At 42.0% G+C, this 20,672-nt stretch overlaps 1 long non-coding RNA gene across 1 annotated transcript; it reads left to right on the top strand.

Moving 5' to 3' along the window:
- Positions 1-14,442: 14,442 nt before the first annotated feature.
- On the top strand, positions 14,443-18,775 carry LOC139181068 (uncharacterized). The gene is made up of 4 exons (XR_011565197.1): positions 14,443-14,519; positions 14,995-15,133; positions 15,544-15,669; positions 18,669-18,775. It is a non-coding gene; the product is annotated as an uncharacterized lncRNA (long non-coding RNA).
- Positions 18,776-20,672: the final 1,897 nt, after the last annotated feature.

Raw genomic sequence — 20,672 nt, 5'->3', positions numbered from 1 at the left:
ACATATGGAATGTAATATATTTGCAGTAACAGCACAAAGGAGGTGGTTGGGAGCAAAGCTGTATTAGGGAAGGAAACAAGACAGGATGGTGTCAGATCCACACGAACATATGCAAAGTATCCGAAATCATGACAAAGAAGTTTAATATCACAGAACTTGTAAACATATACCTGATATCCTGCCTATATCAGCTTTTCATAGATATAACATTATAGTAATATAATAATGATAGGAGTGTATTAATGGGATGTACCCTTTATAGATCTAGTATTTGTGACAATGTGAGGAAAAGGGGGAAAATGGAATAGAGCGATATAGGAGTAATCCTTGTATATATCATTAGGATTAGATAAATTTTAAGCTGATTGTGATAGAGTAAGATGTTTATTAGTGGCATTAGTAATAAACATCTGACTTTTTAGAAAAGGAAAGATACACCCATCTGAATGGAGAGTTCCAAAGAATAGAAAGGAGAGATAAGAAAGCATTCCTCAGTGATCATTGTAAAGAAATAGACGAAAAAATAGAATGGCAAAGACTGGGGATCTCTTCAAGAAAATTAGAGATACCAAGGGAAAACTTCATGCACAGATGGACACAACTAAGGACAAAACCAGTATGGACCTAACAGAGGCAGAAGATATTAAGAAGAGGTGGCTAGAAGACACAGAACTATAAAAAAAAGATCTCAATGACCCAGATAACCACGATGGTGTGATCACTCACCTAGAGTCAGACTTCCTGGAGTGTGAAGTCAAGTGGGCCTTAGGAAGCATCGGTATGAACAAAGCTAGTGGAGGTGATGGAATTCCAGCTGAGCTTATTTTAAGTCCTAAAAGATGATGCTGTTAAACTGTTGCACTCAATATGCCAGCAGATTTGGAACACTCAGCAGTGGCCACAGGACTGGAAAAGGTCAGTTTTCATTCCAATCCCAAAGAACGCCCATGCCAAAGAATGTTCAGACTATGGCACAATTGAACTCATCTCACACGCTAGCAAACTAATGCTCAAAATTCTCCAAGCAAGGCTTCAACAGCACGTGAACTGAGAACTTCCAGATGTTCAGGCTGTATTTAGAAAAAGCAGAGGAACCAGAGATCAAATTGCCAACATCTGTTGGATGATAGAAAAGGAAGAGATTTCCAGAAAAATACCTACCTCGGCTTTGTTGACTACGCCAAAGCCTTTGACTGTGTGGATCACAACAAACTGTGGAAAATTCTTAAATAGGTGGGACTACCAGACCACCTTACCTGCCTCCTTAGAAATCTGCATGCAGGCCAAGAAACAACAGTTAGAACCGGACATGGAACAATGGACTGGTTCCAAATTGGGGAAGGAGTACGTCAAGGCTGTACATTGTCACCCTGCTTACTTAACTTATATACAGAGAACATCATGTAAAATGCCATGCTGGATTAAGCACAAGCTGGAATCAAGATTGCTGGGATAAATATCAGTAAGTTCAGATATACAGATGACAACATCCTTATGGCAGAAACTGAAGAGGAGTTGAAGACCCTCTTGATGAAAGTGAAAGAGGAGAGTGAAAAAGCTGGCTTAAAACTCAACATTTATAAAGTAAGATCATGGCATCCTGTCCCATCACTTCATGGCAAACAAATGGGGAAACAACGGAAACAGTGACAGACTTTATTTTCTTGGGCTCCAAAATCACTGTGGATGGTGACTACAGCCATGAAATTAAAAGACTCTTTCTCCTTGGAAGAAAAGCTATGACCAACCTAGACAGTATATTAAAAAGCAGAGACATTGCCAACAAAGGTCCGCCTAGTCAAAGCTATGGTTTTTCCAGTAGTCAGGTATGGATGTGAGAGTTGGCCTATAAAGAAAGCTGAGCACTGAAGAATTGATGCTTCTGAACTGTGGTGTTGGAGAAGACTCTTGAGGGTCCCTTGGACTGCAAGGAGATCCAACCAGTCAATCCTAAAGGAAATCAGTCCTGAATGTTCATTGGAAGGGCTGATGCTGAAGCTGAGGCTCCAATAATTTGGCTACCTGATGTGAAGAACTGACTCATTGGAAAAGTCCCTGATGATGGGAAAGATTGAAGACAGGAGGATAAGGGGATGACAGAGGATGAGATGGTTGGATAGCATCACCAACTCGTTGGACATGAGTTTGAGCGAGCTCGGGACTTGGTGATGGACAGGGAGCCCTGGTGTGCTGCATGCCATGGGATCACAAAGAGTCGGCCAAGACTTAGTGACTGGACTGAACTGAAGTTGTTTATGGTAGCCTATAGCTCAGGAAATAACTTAAAATAGTAAAAAAAAATCAGTAAGAATTTAAAATGGTACATTAGAAAATACCCATTTAATGCAAAAGAAAGCAATAATATGAGGACCATAGAATAAAATGACATGAGAGAGAAAAATATATTGGCAGATGTAAGTCTGCATCAACATTAAATGTGAATAGATAAAACAATACAACCAAAAGGCAGACATTGAGAGACCAGTTTTAAAAAAAAACAACCAAAGATCCAACTGTATGTTGTCTACAGAGGGCACAGTTTAGATTCTAAGATATGTGAATTACTGTGTGTGTGTGTGTGTTCAGTCGCTCAGTCATGTTCAAGTCTCTGGGGCACCATGCACTGTAACCTGCAAGGACCCCTCTTCATGGAATTTTCAAGGCAATAATACTGGAGCGGGTTGCTATTTCCTACTCCAGGGGATCTTCCAGACCAAGGCATCGAACCTGAATTGGCAGGTGGGTCCCTTACAACTAGCGCCACCTGGGAAGCCTTATATGACCCAGCAAATCTACTAGACAACTTTACCGAAGAGAAATGAAAACATGTTCACACAGTGGCCTGTACTCAAATATTCCACACATGTATCCCGAATAGCCACACATAGAAACAACCCAACTATTCAACAGCTGGTATACAGATGAAAGAAAAACAAGAATATACCCATACAAAGGAATACTACATGGTAATAAAAAAAGAAACTACTAATGCACGTAACAGCAAGGATGTGTCTCAACTGTGCAAAAACTGTGAGAAACCAGACACAGAAGACTACATATTATATGATTTCATGTTAGTGGATTTCTGGAAAAGGCACAGCTATTGGAAAAGTATCTGTGGTTGCAAGGATATAGGAGTAGAGGAAGGAGTCTGATGGCAAATAGCCCAAGGGAGCATTTTTGAACGATGGGCTGTTTTCTACATTTTTATTGTGGTAGCATTTACACCACTGTATACATCTGTCAAAACCCTACAAACTGCAATGTTTTAAAGGGCTGGCTTTTACTGAATACAAATTATACCAGAATACTTTTTTTTTTTTTTAAAGGAAAGGGAACGTTTAAGTATTTAAATACTGGTTATTGTATCCATCTAGACGATGAGCTCCGGAGAAGGCAATGGCACCCCACTCCAGTACTCTTGCCTGGAAAATCCCATGGATGGAGGAGCCTGGTAGGCTGCAGTCCATGGGGTCGCTGAGGGTCGGACACGACTGAGCGACTTCACTTTCACTTTTCACTTTCATGCATTGGAGAAGGAAATGGCAACCCACTCCAGTGTTCTTGCCTGGAGAATCCCTGCTGTCTCTGGGGTCGCACAGAGTCGGACACAACTGAAGTGACTTAGCAGCAGACGATGAGCTCAAAAACATAAAAATCTTATTTGGAATTCTTCCCAACTTCTAGGATTCCCCATGACAGTTTTGCACTCTTTTGGACACACAAACTTGGTCTTAACCATGTATACGATTCCCTCTCCTTCACCTCAAGTCCAAATCCTTGCTGAGTTCTGTCCATTTACTTCATAAACATCTAATGTGTCTACTTTTACCCACATCCACCACATCTGCTCTAGTCCAAAGCCCCCCTCCATTTAATTGTCAACTCCCCTTCTAACTGTCTCTTATATCCATTAAGGGTGTCTGTCTCCCTCGTCCCTCCCTCCCCCTCCCTCTCTCATAGTTGCACAACTGTCTATGTCTTTCTAGATAAAGGCTACTCTCCTACACAAGGACTTGAAGGCACAGTCTAGCCCCTGTCCACCTTGCTAGCAACAACGAAAGTAGAGCTTCCTTTTCTTGTCTCTCTTATCAGGCTTCCTTTACACCATCCAATTTCCTAAGCTTCTCCACTTAGATTGTCCCCAATTTCTGAAGCCTCCTGGTTAGTAAAGTCCTTCAAGCTAGGCTTCAACAGTACGTGAAACAAGAACTTCCAGATATACAACTTAGGTTTCGAGGAGGCAGAGGAACCAAAGATCAAATTGCCAGGATACTTTAGGTCATGGAGAAAGCAAGGAGAATTCGAGAAAAACATCTACTTCTGCATCATTGACTACGCTAAGACCTCTGACTGCGTGGATCACAACAAACTGTAGAAAATTCTTAAACAGAGCAGAGTGCCAGACTACCTGACCTGTCTCCTGAGAAATCTGCATGCAGGTCAAGAAGCAAGTTAGAACCAAAGATGGAAGAGGTGACAGCTTTAAAATTGGGAAAGGAGTATGACATGGCTGTGTGTCGTCAGGTAACAATGGCCTCATAATATGAGACAAAGGAATTAACTTCCTTGGGACTTGGCAGGTGGCACTAGGCGTGAAGAACCTGCCTGCCAATGCATGAGAGAGTCAGGTTCAATCCCTGGATCAGAAAGATCCCCTGGAGGAGGCCCTGGCAACCCACTCCAGTATTCTTACCTGGAGAATCCCAGGGACAGAAGAGCCTTGTGGGCCACGGTCCATAGGATCGTAAAGAGTCAGAGACGAGGAAGTGACTTAGCATGCTCATGCGTGAACTTACTTAATAGATATAAAAGTATTCATCTTCATTACTTTTTGAGTGAACTTTGCTTGTCAGTATTTTTCAAGAAATCCTCTCATTTTATGTAAATATCAATTTTTTGGAGAACATTTTTCTGCTCTCCTTTTTAAAACATCTTTATTGAAATAGAATTGATATACAGCAAATTGTATATGTTTAATGTGTACAATTTGATGAGTTTGGACATATGCAAACAATGATACTATTATCACCACAATCAAAGTAAGGACATATCCAACACCTCCTAAACTTTCCTTGTGTCTCTTTAGTTTTGTATTATGTTAGACTGTGTGTGTGTGTAGTGAGAACACAATATTAGATTAACTCTCAACAAATGTTGGGGCTACGCAGGTGGCTCGGTGGTAAAGTATTCACCTGCCAGTGCAGGAGATGCAGGAAATGGGGGTTTGATCCCTGGATTGGCAAGATCCCCTGGAGGAGGAAATGGCAACCCATTCCAGTATTCTTGCAGGAGAATCCCATCGACAGAGGACCCTGGCGGACATGACTCAAGAGAATTGGCACACATTTGGCATGTATGCATAAGTACTTATAAGGTGCTATTTCACTTCATCCTCACTAGGACCCTGGAAGAAAACCCTTTCACCCCTGCAGAATTCTGAGACCCTCTCCCTTTCCTTCCAGCCCCCTAGGAACTGCCCCGGACTCCTGGTCTGGGTCTGAATTTTATCTGGATCCTGAACAGATTTTTCAGTTTGGCCCTCACAGGGACTTTATGACAGACCCTGTGTGTGGGCAGGAGACAGGTGTCTGGCAGAATCCTGGGGGTAAAAAGCAGGGTCTTGAGGGGATCTTCTGAGGGAGCGTGGGTGCTGGGTGAGAGGACACAAATGGGGTGAGGCCCTGTGAGTAGGGCTGGGGGAGGGGCTAACGAGGCCCCTGAGTGGGGAGGGGAGGCCTGGTGGAAGGGGAGGAGAGGGGTGGCAATTTGGGGAGAGAGAGGAATTGAGGCAGCTGCCCCCAGGAGATGGACTCTGGAAAATGACAGAGGTGATTAGAGGGATGTAAGGGAGTTGTCATAGGCACAGTGAGGGGAAACCCTCTCCTCTCTCCAGAATTCAGTAGTTCAGAGTGGGTGCTGCGATAGAGAGGACCAGGTCCCTGGGGCTTCTTCTGTGGAACTGGCATTCACTCCGAACCTTCCATAGGGCAGGATACAAAGTTACCATGACCAGAGTTGACCAGGGTGGGGTTAGGGTCATTCTCAGGACCCAGACATGGGAAATCAATTTCAGAACCCCTTAGCTCTAAGACACACCATGCCCCTGGAATGAACCTGCCTTCCTCAGGGTGACATGCTGCTGACTGCGGGCTGCAGGAATTGCAAGACTGGAGGCCTCTCTCCCTTGGGGTTGACTGAACAGAGACTCAGTGCAAATGCCCACGCAGTAGCCCAGAGGCAAAGATGTGGGGCTCTGTGTCCCAGGGTGCAGACTGAGGCTCTGGGGGAGGGGTGTGAAGCCTCTGAGGTAAATGGGAGCTGTTAGCTAGAGTAGTGAAATGATTGGTTTTAAATTTATGAATTTATGTATCCTAACTTATGAATTCAATAAGAATTCATAAATTTCCACCCACAAGAATAAAAAAAAAGATAACTAAAGACAAAACTTCCCAATATCAGGAAAGAAATAGGTTACAGATTCCACAGAAATTAAAAAGATTCTATGAATAATTCTATATAACTACATCTGGCAATTTAGGTGAAGTGGAACAAACTATCAAAGGTCAGTGAAAAAGAAACACATAATCTATATTAAAAGCCAGCTTGTGGTTGAAAAATTTACAGAAAAGAAATCTCCAGCCCCAGATGGTATCCCAGGCACAAAAGAGAAGGTGAGGGAAAGAAAGGGTAGGGACAGGGAAAAGGTGAATATATATATATCCTAAACCAATCATTTCATCAATCAAGGTGAATTGGGCCAAATCCAAGCAATATGATGAAACCACTCATTTTTTTTCTCATTGTCCTCCAGCTTCCCCTTCCTGCCTCTCTCCTTTGCTCCAGTTCCTTTCTCTTTCTAAAGTCCTGCCCTCCATCAAGGGGAGCAATATTATGAGGCATGATTCCCATGCCTCATAATCCCATGATTATAACTGATGTCCGCTGCTTGGCTGACATTCAGTGTGGATGCTACCATCCCTGCAGCTGGTACACTGAAGCTCTCTGTCTCTCATGATGGACCAGAAGGTTTCACTCTAATTTCAAGTATAGGTAGGAAAGAAGGTGCAGGGCACATGTTGGAGCCTTGAGTCCTTCATCTAAGAAATGCAGAAGACCACAAACTGGGGGAGAAACAGAAATAGCAGCACCAGGCCCCTTTCAATGAGAGCTACGTGCCAAATCCAGCACATCACAGGATTCCCTGACATTCAGGAACACGCCAAGTAGATTTCCATGCCAGGACTGTTGCATTTATTGTTTCTTCTGCCTGGAATGCTCTTCCCTTAGGTAACCCCACAGCCTGCTCCCTTACTTCCTCCAGATCTCTGCTTACTTGCCATCTTTCAGGGAGTCTTTCCCTCATTATCTTGAATAAAATAATAACATCATACCTACAGACACCTTTTCCCCTGATCTAGCAATATCTTTCTTCATGGTGCCTGCCACCCTTGCTTCTTTACTGACCACCAAGTCTATGAAAGGAGAGACTTGGTTAGTTTTGTCCTGTCCCAAACTCCTCCAGTAGTGCTCAGGTCTATGGCAGGCGCTCAGAAAACATTTTCTGGAGGACAGTCTGGATCCAGGCCCTTTACACACATCGCTAACATGCACAGGTGCCCTGCAAGAGGCACATTGGCCCCATTGTATTAATTATGATACAAACTGAGATTTCAGGAGACAATTGGTACACTCAACAACACACAGTCAGCATGTCAGTTTCCAGGCTTCGGAATCATATCTGCCAGCTTCCAAATCCTCAGTTCCCGGACAGAGACCTCACAGCCAAAAACATAAGAGGTTTTATTTCTAACACAAAGACTCCAAACAGCTCACAAATACCCAGAGACACCAAAAAGAGCTCACTGAATCTCTGCACAGAGGGTACACAACTCGAGTCTCAGATGTTCAAACACAACAGAGACCATAACCATACACACTGTGACAGAGACCCTACAAACAGCCCAAAGTCTTCCAGACAGAAACAAATGAGAACTGCACAGATACTTCACATCATGGAGAATCACTCCCAAACCACTGGGACACTTACCGACCTAATACAAAACCCCTAAACGGAAAGACAGAAGTTTTAATAACTCAAGAACATCATATAACCTTAAGATAAAGTTTCCAGACAAATGAAAAACTTGCAACCTGTGCATAGATCCACAAGCAGCTGATAGTTTACACCTTTACACTGACCCATCCTTAAAGCAGCACAGAGACATCACAACTTCGGACCCAGAATCAAAAGCTCAGTGATCTCACATTCTAGGGTGCAGATGCCTACACAGAGATCTCTCACCCAGGGACTGAAAGGCCAGCAAGCTCCAAAGATGCACATCCCAGTATACAGGCACACGTCCTAGAGGCTTTGTACTGTGGCTCACAAAATCCGCTCAGATCAAATATCCCATCACTCACAACATCGCCCAAAGCCTCAAGGAGATCAAATGTACCCAACAGCAAAACCTGTGTTGTCACACGTAGCAATACACAATCCCAAGCTGCCAGATACAGGTTACTCTCCAGGGAGAGACACCAAACTCAGAGACCTCTCCCTGGACATGAATTGCATGCATTTGTGCGAATGACCGTGCGCTGCCACACGATCCAGACTGAACGAGAGCTGAAGAAGACTGAAACTCCGTCACCATGCACAGCCAGGGACTGCGCCAAACGTCGCCACTAACCAGGACTCGACCCCTTCGTGAAAAGCAATAAAACTCGGAGGAAAATTCTAAGTCCTGAAAATCTGGGCACGCCAACGCAGGCGCACGCGTATACAGGCGCTCTCGCCCTCAGTTCCTGTTCTGCGACCACAGTGCGGGCAATCACGCGGTGGCCAATCACTGCCCAGAACGCTTCCCTGACGCCATACCCAAACCGACAGCCAGTCTCTCGCTCCGTAGTCGTCCCAGCTAGGAAGGGGTGGAGTTGGAAAAGAGACGCAGAAAGTTTCCGCTTAATACCGGTGTCCATTCGGATTCGAAAGCAGTGGGAAGACGAAGAGGAGCGAATGGGGATGGGCCCAGTGGCGCCATGAGTGCCGCTGCTGGGAACTGTGGTCCATCCCCGACGCGGTGTAAGGGGACCCTCTCTGTTGTCACACGCCCTCTCCCAATGGTACCTTTCAGAGTGGGTGATCTTACCGCTACCCCTCAGTGGTACATCCCAGGACAGAACTGTTTCATCTCGCGCGCCCCTTGCTGGTGGGATTGGGAAACAGCAGATATAGATGCCTGTGGACCATTCCAGGAGGATCCCCAAAGGGCGGAAGCGCAAAGTTAGGGTGAAAACCCCACAGATTGCTGCAATTTGGGTCTCATAAAAACGTCTTCATAAACTGAAGATTGCGTCTCTATGGGGATCACTGTAGTAACAGAGAGCATTGAAAGCATTTTATCTATGCTGGCATTGTGCTTGTTTGTGCTTTCTTGTTTAATAAAGAATAGGTCTCATGAATGCCAGCCACCTTACCGACTGGGATCTGACGGCCTGGGGTGGGGAAGGCCTCTCTCGTTGACTGAGAGTAATATGAGAAAGAGACAACAGGACCTTCCATTCTGTTAGGAAAGGGGTCAACTCCGAGGGGACTCAAGGACACCACCACGTAGGTGAGATAAAGACCATGGCTTTGTAACCACCTTGTCATCCCTGAATATGTTCCCTAGCAGGGTCCTCAGCCTGTCTAGCTATGCTTCTCTCAGCAAGTTTAAAATCCCATGGATGGAGGAGCCTGGTGAGCTGCAGTCCATAGGGTCGCTGGGAGTCAGACACGACCGAGCAACTTCACTTTCACGCATTGGAGAAGGAAATGGCAACCCACTCCAGTGTTCTTGCCTGGAGAATCCCAGGGACTGTGGAGCCTGGTGGGCTGCCTAAAGTGCCACTTATCTGGCTTGACAGTCAGCCAGCTGATTACCTTCAGTTGCTTTAGTCCCATCCCTGCCATGCCCTTTGCAATGCATAACAGCTACTTCTTTAGGACAATATATGGCAGTTAAAAGTCTCTGGATCTCTCTGAAATGCTTAACAGGTTCTTCTGTTGCCCTTTAAACTGTCTTTCTTTCCATATTGCAGCATGAGCGTATAAAGTCAAATAAACATACTTAGAATCAGTGTAGATATTTGCTCGCTGCCCTTTGCTTAACTCCAGAGCTCGGGTCAGAGACACAGGTTCTGCTAACTGAGCACTGGTTCCCTGAGGGAGAGATTTTGCCTCTAAAACCTGTTCAGCAGTCACCATGGCGTAACCTGCTTTACGACCAGCATCAGGGTCTTTTCCTGTGAGTCGGCTCTTGCCATCAGGTGGCCAAAGTGTTGGAGCTTCGGCTTCAGCATCAGTCCTTCCGGTGAATATTCACAGTTGGTTTCCTTTAGGATTGGCTGTTTTGATATCCTTGCTGTCCGAGGGATTCTCAAATGTCTTCTCTAGCACCACAAACCGAAAGCGTCAATTCTTTGTCACTCAGCCTTCTTAATGATCGAACTCACACATCTGTACACGACTACTGAAAAAGCCATAGTTTGTCAGCACAGGGATGTCTCTGCTTTATACTATGCTGTCTAGGTTTGACATAGGCTTCCCTGGTGGCTCAGCGGTAAAGAATTCTCCTGCATGGGTGTACCTATGACTGATTCTTGCTGATGTTTGACAGAAAACAACAAAATTCTGTAAAGCAATTATCCTTCAATTAAAAAATAAATAAAGTGGCAAAAGAAAGAGAATCACCCTGCAATGCACGGGATGCAGGAGACATGGGTTTCACCCCTGGGTTGGGAAGATCCCCTGCCATGCCCCATGGGCAGAGGGCATGGCAACCCACTAAAGTATTCTCCCCTGGAGAATCCCATGGAAAGAGGCACCTGGCAGGCTACGGTCCATGGGTTCATAGTCAGACCCAACCGAAGCAATGAGCATGCATGCATACTAGCTTTGTCATAGCTGTTCTTCCAAGGATCAAGTGTTTTAATTTCATGGCAGCAATCACCATCCACAGTGATTTTGGAGCCCCCCAAATTAAATCTGTCACTGCATCCACTTCCCCCCTTCTATTTTCCGTGAAATGATAAGACTGGATGGCATAATCTTATATTTTTGAATGTTGAGTTTTAAGTCAGCCTTTCCACTCTCCTCTTTCACCCGCATCAAGAGGTTCTTTAGTTCCTCTTCAGTTTCTGCCATTAGAGTGGTATGATCTGCACATCTGAGCTTGTTGATATTTCTGCCAGCAATCTTGATTCCAGCTTGTGAGTCATCCAGCCCAGCATTTCCCATGATGTGCTCTGCGTGTAAGTTGAATAAGCAGAGTGACAATATACAACCTTGTCCTACTCCTTTCCCAATGTTGAACCAGTGTATTGTTCCATGTCTTATTCTAACTGTAGCGTCTTAGCCCTCATACAGGTTTCTCAGGAAACAGGTCAGCTAGTCTGGTACTCCCATCTCTAAGAATTTTACAGTTTGTTGTGATCCATGAAGTCAGAGGCCTTGAGGTAGTCTAGTCAATGAAGCAGAGGTAGGTGTGTCTCTGGAATTCCCTTGCTTTCTCCATGATCTAAGGAATGTTGCAATTTGATCTCTTGTTTCTCTGCCTCTTCAAAATCAACTTGTATATCTGGAAGTTCTCATCCCATATACTGTTGAAGCCTAGCTTGAAGGAGTTTACTAACCAGGAGGCTTCAGAAATATGGGACAATCTAAGCTTAAGAAATTGAAGGGTGTGAATGAAGCTCGATAAGGGAGAAAAGAGGAGGATTCTCTGCTTCCCATGTTGTTAGCAAGCTGGGCAAGGGCTAGACCATACCTTCAAGTTCTTGTGTAGGACAGTAGCCTTTATCTAGAAAGTCATAAACAGTTTTGCAATTGTAAGAGACACCCTGAGTGGATGTGAGAGACCATTAGAAGGGGGTTGACAGTTAAACAGAGGGAGGCTTCGGACTACAACAGATGTGGGGGACTTGGCAAAAAGTAGACGCATTAGACATTTTCGAAGTAAAAGGGACAGAACTCAGCAAGAATATGGACTTGAGCTGAAGGAGAGGGAATTGTAAACATGGTTAAGACCAAGTTTCTGTGTCCTGTCATAAGAGTGCAAAGGTGGCATGGGGAATCCTGGAAGTTGGCCAGGTCTGGGAAGAATTGCAAATAAGATTTTTATGTTTATGAGCTCCTGATCTAGATGGATATGATAACCAACATTTAAATATGTAAAAGTTCCTTTTCCTCTAACAAAAGTGAGGAGTATTGAGATATAATTTATATACAATAGAAGTCAACACTTTAAAGCATTACCGTTTGTTGAGTTTTGACATATGCATACTATCATGTAAATGCTACCACAATAAAAATGCAGAAAACGTCCCATTGGTTTGAAAATGCTCCCTTGGGCTATTTGCATTCAGACTCCTTCCTCCACTCCTATACACTGGCAACCACAGATACATTTCTGTGCCTATAGTTGTGCCTTTTCCAGAAATCCACTGAAATGAAATCATATAATACACAGCTTTCTGTGTCTGACATCTCTCATTGGCACAGCTGAGATGCATCCTTGCTGTTACATGCATTAGTAGTTCCTTTGTAAATGACTGTGTAGTGTTCTTTTGTACGAGTATACTCTTGTTCTTCCTTCATCTATATACCAGTTTTTGAATAGTTGGGCTGTTTCTAGTTTCTGTTTCTAGTATTAGGAGTACATGAGTAGAATATTTGAGTAAAAGTCCTTGTGTGAACTTGTTTTCCTTTCTCTTGGGTAAAATTAAAACTCCTAGTAAGTACGAAAATTCCCGCTGTAATAGAATAAGAAGAATGTGCTAGTGGAGAAGAGTGAAGAAATGGCTACAGAAGGAACGAAAAGGCTAAGCCAAAGTGGAAACAACACCCAGTTGTGGATGTGTCTGCTGGTGAAAGTAAAGTCTGATGCTAAAAGAACAATATTGTACAGGAACCAGAGATATATTCAGAGAAATGAGTTACCAGTTCAGAGACTTAAATGTGCAGTGCTCCAAGCAAAAACAATGGAAACAGAGGTATGTATTTATGTATTTATTCCATGGAAGTGAGTTAAAGCCATTGCAAGCATGATGAAAATCCCAGAAGCAGAGAAGGAAATGGTTCATCAAAGCATGTATAAAAATAGGTGTTAAAAATCTTAATATCTATTTCTGTCATGAGTGTCTTCCCGAGACACATTCTCCACTAAGGGTAACCTGGGACTACCTATCACCACAGTTTGTGGATGCATAAGAAAGACTGCCCTGGAAGGAAAAAAATACAGTCTTTAACCCCTTTTCTCATCCTCCAGAGACCCTGTGGTTCCAAGACTCTACCTTAGTGGCGGGAAATCCTCAGCCTGCACTGCACACGCCAAACTCAGGGAGCATGCTCAGTGTGTGCGCACACCCCTTGCTGTGCACGCGCCTTGGTGCGCATCCGCCTTCCTGAGCGCATTCTGTGAGGAGCGTTGGGCCTGAGACAGGTGTGTTTATTCAGTCCCGGTTCTTTCTCACTACTTGAGACTCGCCAGGTAGGTTTACAGATCTGTCCTGTCTGGAGTTTAAGTGTGCATGCGTGTGAGGGGGAGCCAGTGAGTTTTGGGCGGGTCGGGCAGTGCCATGTGGGGCCTTTGAGGAGGAAGGCCCTCGAGGTCGTCATCTTTCTCCTCACAGGTGTTGCGATGCCATACTTCTTGTCTTGGTGGCGGGAAAGGAAGGGCGGTGGGCAGAGGAGAGCAGGGGGTCAGATGACAGTGGGGGGAGACTTGGGGGTGCTGTTTGAGATATCTGGCTCATGGGGGCCCTGGAACTGACGACAGAGCACAGAATCTGGGGCCTGCAGTGGGACCTGGGCAGCGGGCGGGGTGGGCAATTAAGGAAAGGCCTAGAAACCGGACCACGGTGGGGTTGTGACCGTATCGCGAGGTTTGCGTTAAGGTGCCAAGAGAGAAGTGGACCGGTTTCTCTGTATGCAGACTCACCTCAGCCACAGACGCTGAGAAAATCGCCATAGACAGGCTGTAAAGACTGAGCCTTTCTTCCCGTTCCAACCGATTTCCAAGGGAGTTGGGGAAAATAGGTCCGGTGAATAAGAGTGTGACAAAAGCAATAGTCCTGAATTTTTAAATTCCTAGCAGCATTTCACTAAATATCTACATGATGGAGAATTCTGTTGTGAAATCAAACTTCCTCACAAAAATTCTGTCTTCCTGTGTACCTTAAGGTGATTTCTCTGCCGTCTTAGCCAAGACACAAGTGGCTTTGCAAGAAACCGTCTTTGGTGTAATTGGAACGCATGTACACTCATACTTAACCCGAGTTTTGTTTTGAAATCATTTTCACATTTTTAAAAATAGTAAGTCAACATATGGTCATAAAAGTGACAAATATAGCTGTACTCTTAAATACATTTTCTAAATCACAATATTCTACTTTTGGGAAGAAATATGAGTGAGCAAGTAGCATCAACATTGAGACCTATAGATCAAGATTCCTCCGAGGTGGATGAACCTGTGGTTGTGAGTACTTTACCATTTGTTGTATTCTCTTAGCACAAATTTACTTTTGAGAAATGATGTTAAGTAATACAGATGCAGTGATAACGTTAGGTCTTCCGTGCTGATAAAGGGTGACAGTTTGTCTTAGGAAGGAACATTGATCCAGATGTCTTACAGTCTGGTGTTGCCTAGATGAGTATACTGTTAAATGCCCTTGAAATGTGCCCAGTGACTCCCTCCTCCTGCTTATTATCAACAGATTGCATGCTTCCATCCCAACATAGATTTAAATAGCTCCAGGAGTCTTTCTGGGTAACTCTTATGGGAGCAAACTCTTCTCTGTGGGAAAAAGTAACTTAATTAAAAGTAAGTACATAGAATTGGGCTGGGAAAAGTTAGGTTTACTTATGATTAGATATATCTGTGTATTATGTATATTTATGCTGTTAGATGTATTAACAACAAAAGGTTTTTATTTGCATGCACACTCTACTAGGACCAGCAGCCCAGTGTTGAGCAACCTCAACAAGAGGAACCGCCAGCTGAGATTCAGGATATCACAGCTGGAAAGGAGGAAGTAAATGGAGAGGATCCAATGAATCATTATGAAGAGAAGGAGAAGGATGCGTCTGGAGGTAAAGTGTATGTGTGCATCATGACTTAAGACATAACCAGCAAGGGGAGGAAAGGAAACATTAGAAAAGGACTTCAGACAGTTCCTGAAAAACTGAGGAGAGTATAGTTTGCAGGTTAGTGTGGTTGCTCGAATTTTCCCTTGTTTTCAAGACAAAGAGAAGGGGGCAACTAAGGTGTCTTAGGACAACCCTGGGAAAGGAAAATGGTAATAGCGTTCGGAAAATTCTGCTTTCCTTTTTCTCCAGCAAAACATTCCTGGAATAATGCTCCTGAGGTTCTTATTCATCACATTTTTACCATACTAGCCTAAGGCTGTTAATTCATAATACTGAGGGAATCAATATTATCATTCCGTTGTTTATACTGTATGCTTTACAGCTGAATTGATACATTTTTTTTCTTTTTAAAGATTCTGACCTGGAAACTGATCTCCAGGAATTGGCTGAGGCAAAGACTGGGGGCAAAGGTGGAGATGGTCCTGATGTCCAGGAGGAGCTTGCATCAAATACAGAGCCTGTTGAAATGCCAGAAGCAGGTATGTCATCCATTCAGAAAGTAATTTATGTGGTTTCTGTTTTTCAGAATATTATATAGAGGGAACATTACTATTATTTTAATAACAGAGTTCACATATTTTTTGAAAGATAGTTCAGACCCCAGATGCCTGAGTGCTTGACTTACAGACTTTCAAATAAAGAAACAGACAGGATCAAAGCCATATCGAATTGAAAATAGAAACCATTTTCTTCTCTTGAGTAGAAGTACTTTAAGCAACAGCTAATAATTTTCAGGTTCTTTTATAATTTGTGCTTGTAACAAATATGTAATGCATTTGTAATAAATATCAGTTTATATGAAATATGCTCAGGCATTCAACTGGTTCTAGTACCAGCTTTAACATAATGCGTGTGATTCTGCAAAATCCCTTAACTTCTAAACTCAACTTTACTCATATAAGTTGTGAATTCAGAACAAGTATACTAAAATGCTAATTTTCCAATGCTAATTTTTGCATTCTCTGGTTCTCTTTGATGGAATGCATACAAGAATTCTGTTTTTCGTGATTTATTTATCATAAAATAGCATCTTGAGTCAAATTATAACAGGGGAATTGAGATTTCATTTTCTGATGGGGAACACATGTACACCTGTGGCTGATTCATGTCGATGTATGGCAAAAACCACCACAGTATTGTAAAGTAATTAGCCTCCAATTTAAATAAATATATAAACTTTTTTAAAAAAGAAAATGAGCCAATATTCTGCTTGAGTTTGTGAAATTCTCTCAAATTCTGAATTCTCTAGCTCTTAAAAAGTTGCATTTTAAATCCTTTCCCCAATGAAGCATGAAATGACTGAACAATGAAATGGCAAAAGATAGTCTAGTTTCCTGTGTCTGTGGCTGATGAAGTTGAGAGAGTGCATGTAGTCAGTGATGTTCAAGGCAGGTGTGAGTAAGATACACATGCTATGCACACTACCTGCCCCCACGTTTGGTCTGAGTTTTGGGGGGACTTTTGCTTATTTTAATTGGAGGATAATTACTTTGCAATGCTATGATGGTTTTTGATGGTGGTATTTGCCATACATCCCACTCGTAAAGAACTGTCAGTCTTAAAGAACTAATAAAAATCTGAGCCTCATGCTATAATCATCTCTAACCATATCAAATATGTTATTTTTGCTCTTTGATACATCCGTTTAAAAAGTTTTGAAGTTCAAAGTCTGTAACTCTAGTTCTTCCTGCATAATCAACTTAGTGTCCTTCACATACGTGTTTTCCAAATTGCTGACAATGAATTGCATGGTTCTGATTTTAAAGGAAGAACTTCATGGTTAGGGAAGAATTTACTGTGTATTAGCCTTCTAAATATTTTCACTTTACATTTTTGTTCCATTCCATTAGAACATTTAGATGAAAATACCACTTCCAGTCTACTTTCAAGTAACTACAGAACATGATTAAAATGTTCTCATAGAAAACTCTTAGCCATAAATATGTGTGGTACTTAAAAAGAACAATAAATAAATTACAAAGCACATACATATAAAATCCTACATACAATATCAAAGGTAAGAAAAAGAGCAACAGAATAAACCTACAGGAAAAAGAAAAAGATACTTAATAAAAGACAGGTATGAATTGTTAGGAAGAGGAAAATAAATTCAACTAATAAATACAGACAATGTGCTAGTTTACGTAATTTTTAACACACATATATACATTTTATATACATTTTTTTTAATATTGTTTCTGTTTCACAGAACATTGGACGTAGTGCCCTGTGCGGCATAGTAGGACCTTGTTGTTTATCCATTCTGAGTGTAATAGTTTGTATCTGCCAACCCCAAATTCCCAGTCCGTTCCTCTCAGTTTACATAATTGTGAAGAAAATGGACAAAGCCCAAGTACACATAATAGGAAATATGAACAAGACACTAACAGTTAGTATATTACAGAATTAAAACAGTATAATCTGGAACTCAGATATTTTCAGAATATTGATGAAATGGCTAATAGGATAGAAAAACAAACACTGTTTAACATACCCCACGGTAACTAAATAAGTAAACATCACAGATACCGTGGATGAACTTTTGAAATTGGTCAGAGTTGTCTCTCAAAAGCCATTATCATTTAGAAGCAAAGAAAATATCTGCTTTTCCAGATTTTCTTTCTGTCTTCCTACTTGCTTTTCTGTCTCACTCATACACCCTCTTGCTCTCCCTTTTCTTCTCTTCTCTCCTTTTTTTCTTTCTTTTTTTGGTGTGGCTGTGAGAAACAGTCCTATTTCTTCTTCACATTTTGATGTCACCATGTCGCCAGTGATAGTAATGACTTAAAATTAGTGTCACCATATAATGTATTATACCAACTGGAATGCTTTCCAGGGTGAAAAGAAACGTTTAGAATTACATGAGGGCCACAAGTAAAAAGGGGGACAAATGCTGAACCACCTTAAAACAACCGTATCAGGGATAAACTAAAACAAATGAAAACTTCTATACTTTTCCACAGTAGAGAAGAAACAAATGTAATACTGGCCTTTTTATTTACTTCACTTAAGCAGTAACAGAGAGAACAACTGTTTAGCTATCCTATATTCAGAATATTATTTCAAATCAATACATTTAAATGATACTTTTTTGGGATTTTTTGTTTCATTTTTTTGTGCATTTTCTTTTTCTTAGGGTGCTTTTTGTTGTTAGATATTTTACTGAATGTGTACACAGTTTTGCCTTCTACTGAAAACTACCTTCTGATAGGTTCCATTGATTTCATTTGTTCTGAACTCAGTGTCCTTGTTTTCTTGTATAACTAGGAAGAGTAGTGTGTTTTTAAAAATACTGGTAATGTGCCTGAAAAGTCTATAAAGTCTCTGTAGAGGATTAACTGAAGGTAAGCCAAAGGGTCGCCCTTAGTGTTCCTGTTTTAGTCCATTTTACAAAACTACAACTGCAGTGAACTTTGTATACCTCTCCTGTCACTGAAATAAAGTTCTGCTAAGTAACTTTTTAATGTTTATATTATAGGTGAAGGGCAACCATTTGCTTGAAAGAAGATAAACTGAAGCCATCTCTGCTGTTCTTATGCTGTATATTTGACTGTTAATGTTCTGTCAATAAAGCTTCATTTTCTACTTGCACATGTTTTGTTAACTTTATCCCTGGGTATTTAATGTTATTGAAAATTCATGGTTTGCGATTTTTATCGTCTAGTTGAGGATGTATGTAGAGATAGAATGTTTATATATAGACTTTCTGTCCAACAATTCCTCTAAATATGCATATTAATTCCAAAACTTTAGATCTAGATTGTTTTTGCTTTTCAAAATATACTATTATATTTGAGTATCAACAGTTTCTACTGGCTTAAATCTTAAACCTTTCCTCATTTTGCAGCATTGAACAAACCTAGCCAGAACAGTCTTGACTAAAACAGGTGATAATCAGCATTTTTTTCCTGATAGGAAATGAAAAATCTACTCCATTTCAACCTGTTTAAGTTTCTTTTTTGTAGATATACTTTATCAGAGTAAGTTCCATTCTATTCCTAGTTTGCTGTCTTAAATATAGATTAATTTTCATCAAACACTTATATTGCATCAATTGTGATGATGATAGAATTGATTTCCCTCCATTTTTCTATTAATGTGGTGAATTGCATTGGTAACCTTATACATGTAAACCACCCTTGCACTTCTATGGTTAAAAAAAATTTGGTCATAACGTATTCTTTAGGTGTAATCTACATGTTAATACATACAAATACATATATATACCCACACATAAAAAGTCATAAAAGCCTTTGATCTTCTCTTGAATATGTGGGTTTACAAAATGTGCCACCCAAATCTCATATGGTCCCTGATAAAATCATTGACAGGGAAACATTTTTTAAAACTTAATATATTTGTATTGTCCTATAGAGAAATGAAATTCCAAAGCCATTGTTAAAGGTTCTAGGGAGACAGAGAAAAAAAACTGCTGTCAAATTCCATGGCAAATGCCACAGAGTATCTTTCACACACTTCTGACTTGCCTTCCAAGTTTTTTTTTGGGTACAGGGAGAGAGCAGCCACAAACATCTTTTCTTCTCCGTGACATCCTCCATTGGCTTGATAATCACCAGAACTCAGAAGCCCTCCAGCTGTGCGTGTGTGTGTGTGTTAGTCACGCAGTCATGTCCGACTCTTTGCGACCCCACAACCTGTAGCCCGCCAGGCTTCTCTGTCCATGGAATTCTCCAGGCAAGAATACTGGAGTGGATTGTCATTCCCTTCTCTAGAGGATCTTCCCAACCCAGGGATCGAACCCTGGTCTCCTGCATCACAGGCAGATTCTTTACCGTTCGAGCTACAGGGAAGTCCTCCAGCTGTCTGATTCCTCCCTTATATCCTTATTATTACATAGTAACAAAACGCTTACATCTCTGAGCCTCCATCTGCATCCTCACACACCAAAAACTATATTTCTGCAACAAAGGATCTATTCAGAATGCACTCTGCTTAGGGAGTAACAGGGGATTATAAACAGCAGCTGTTGTGCCCTTACAGAGGTATGAAAACCCAGGTCCAAAAGGACTGAAAATGGGAGGTTCAAATCTACCATGAGACTTAAGTTAGAGTGTCCCATCTTACCAAAAAGTGTGTGAAAAAGCCCCTAGGTCATGGAGCTGCCTGACAAGAATAGATTCTAGCTAGAAGAAAAGGGAAAGGAGCGAGGGGAACTTCATGAGCCAAAATGACTTGAGTCTTATCAGCTGTGTCTCCTTATTGGCTATGACATGACATAACTGGGCTTCCCTGGTGGCTCAGTCGGTAAAGAATCTGCCTGCAGTGCTGGAGACCTGAGTTCGATCCCTGTGTTGGGAAGATCCCCTGGAGGAGGCCAGGGCAACCCACTCCAGTATTCTTGCCTGAAGAATCCCCATGGATAGCAGTGCCTGACGGACTACAGTCCATGCGGTCGCAAAGAGTCGGACACAACTGAGCGACTAAGCACAGCACGTGACATAACTTAGAGTGTCAATACTGG

This window comes from Bos indicus, chromosome X, assembly GCF_029378745.1.
Source record: "Bos indicus isolate NIAB-ARS_2022 breed Sahiwal x Tharparkar chromosome X, NIAB-ARS_B.indTharparkar_mat_pri_1.0, whole genome shotgun sequence".
NCBI lineage: Eukaryota > Metazoa > Chordata > Mammalia > Artiodactyla > Bovidae > Bos > Bos indicus.
This window is presented reverse-complemented; position numbering and strand designations above follow the sequence as displayed.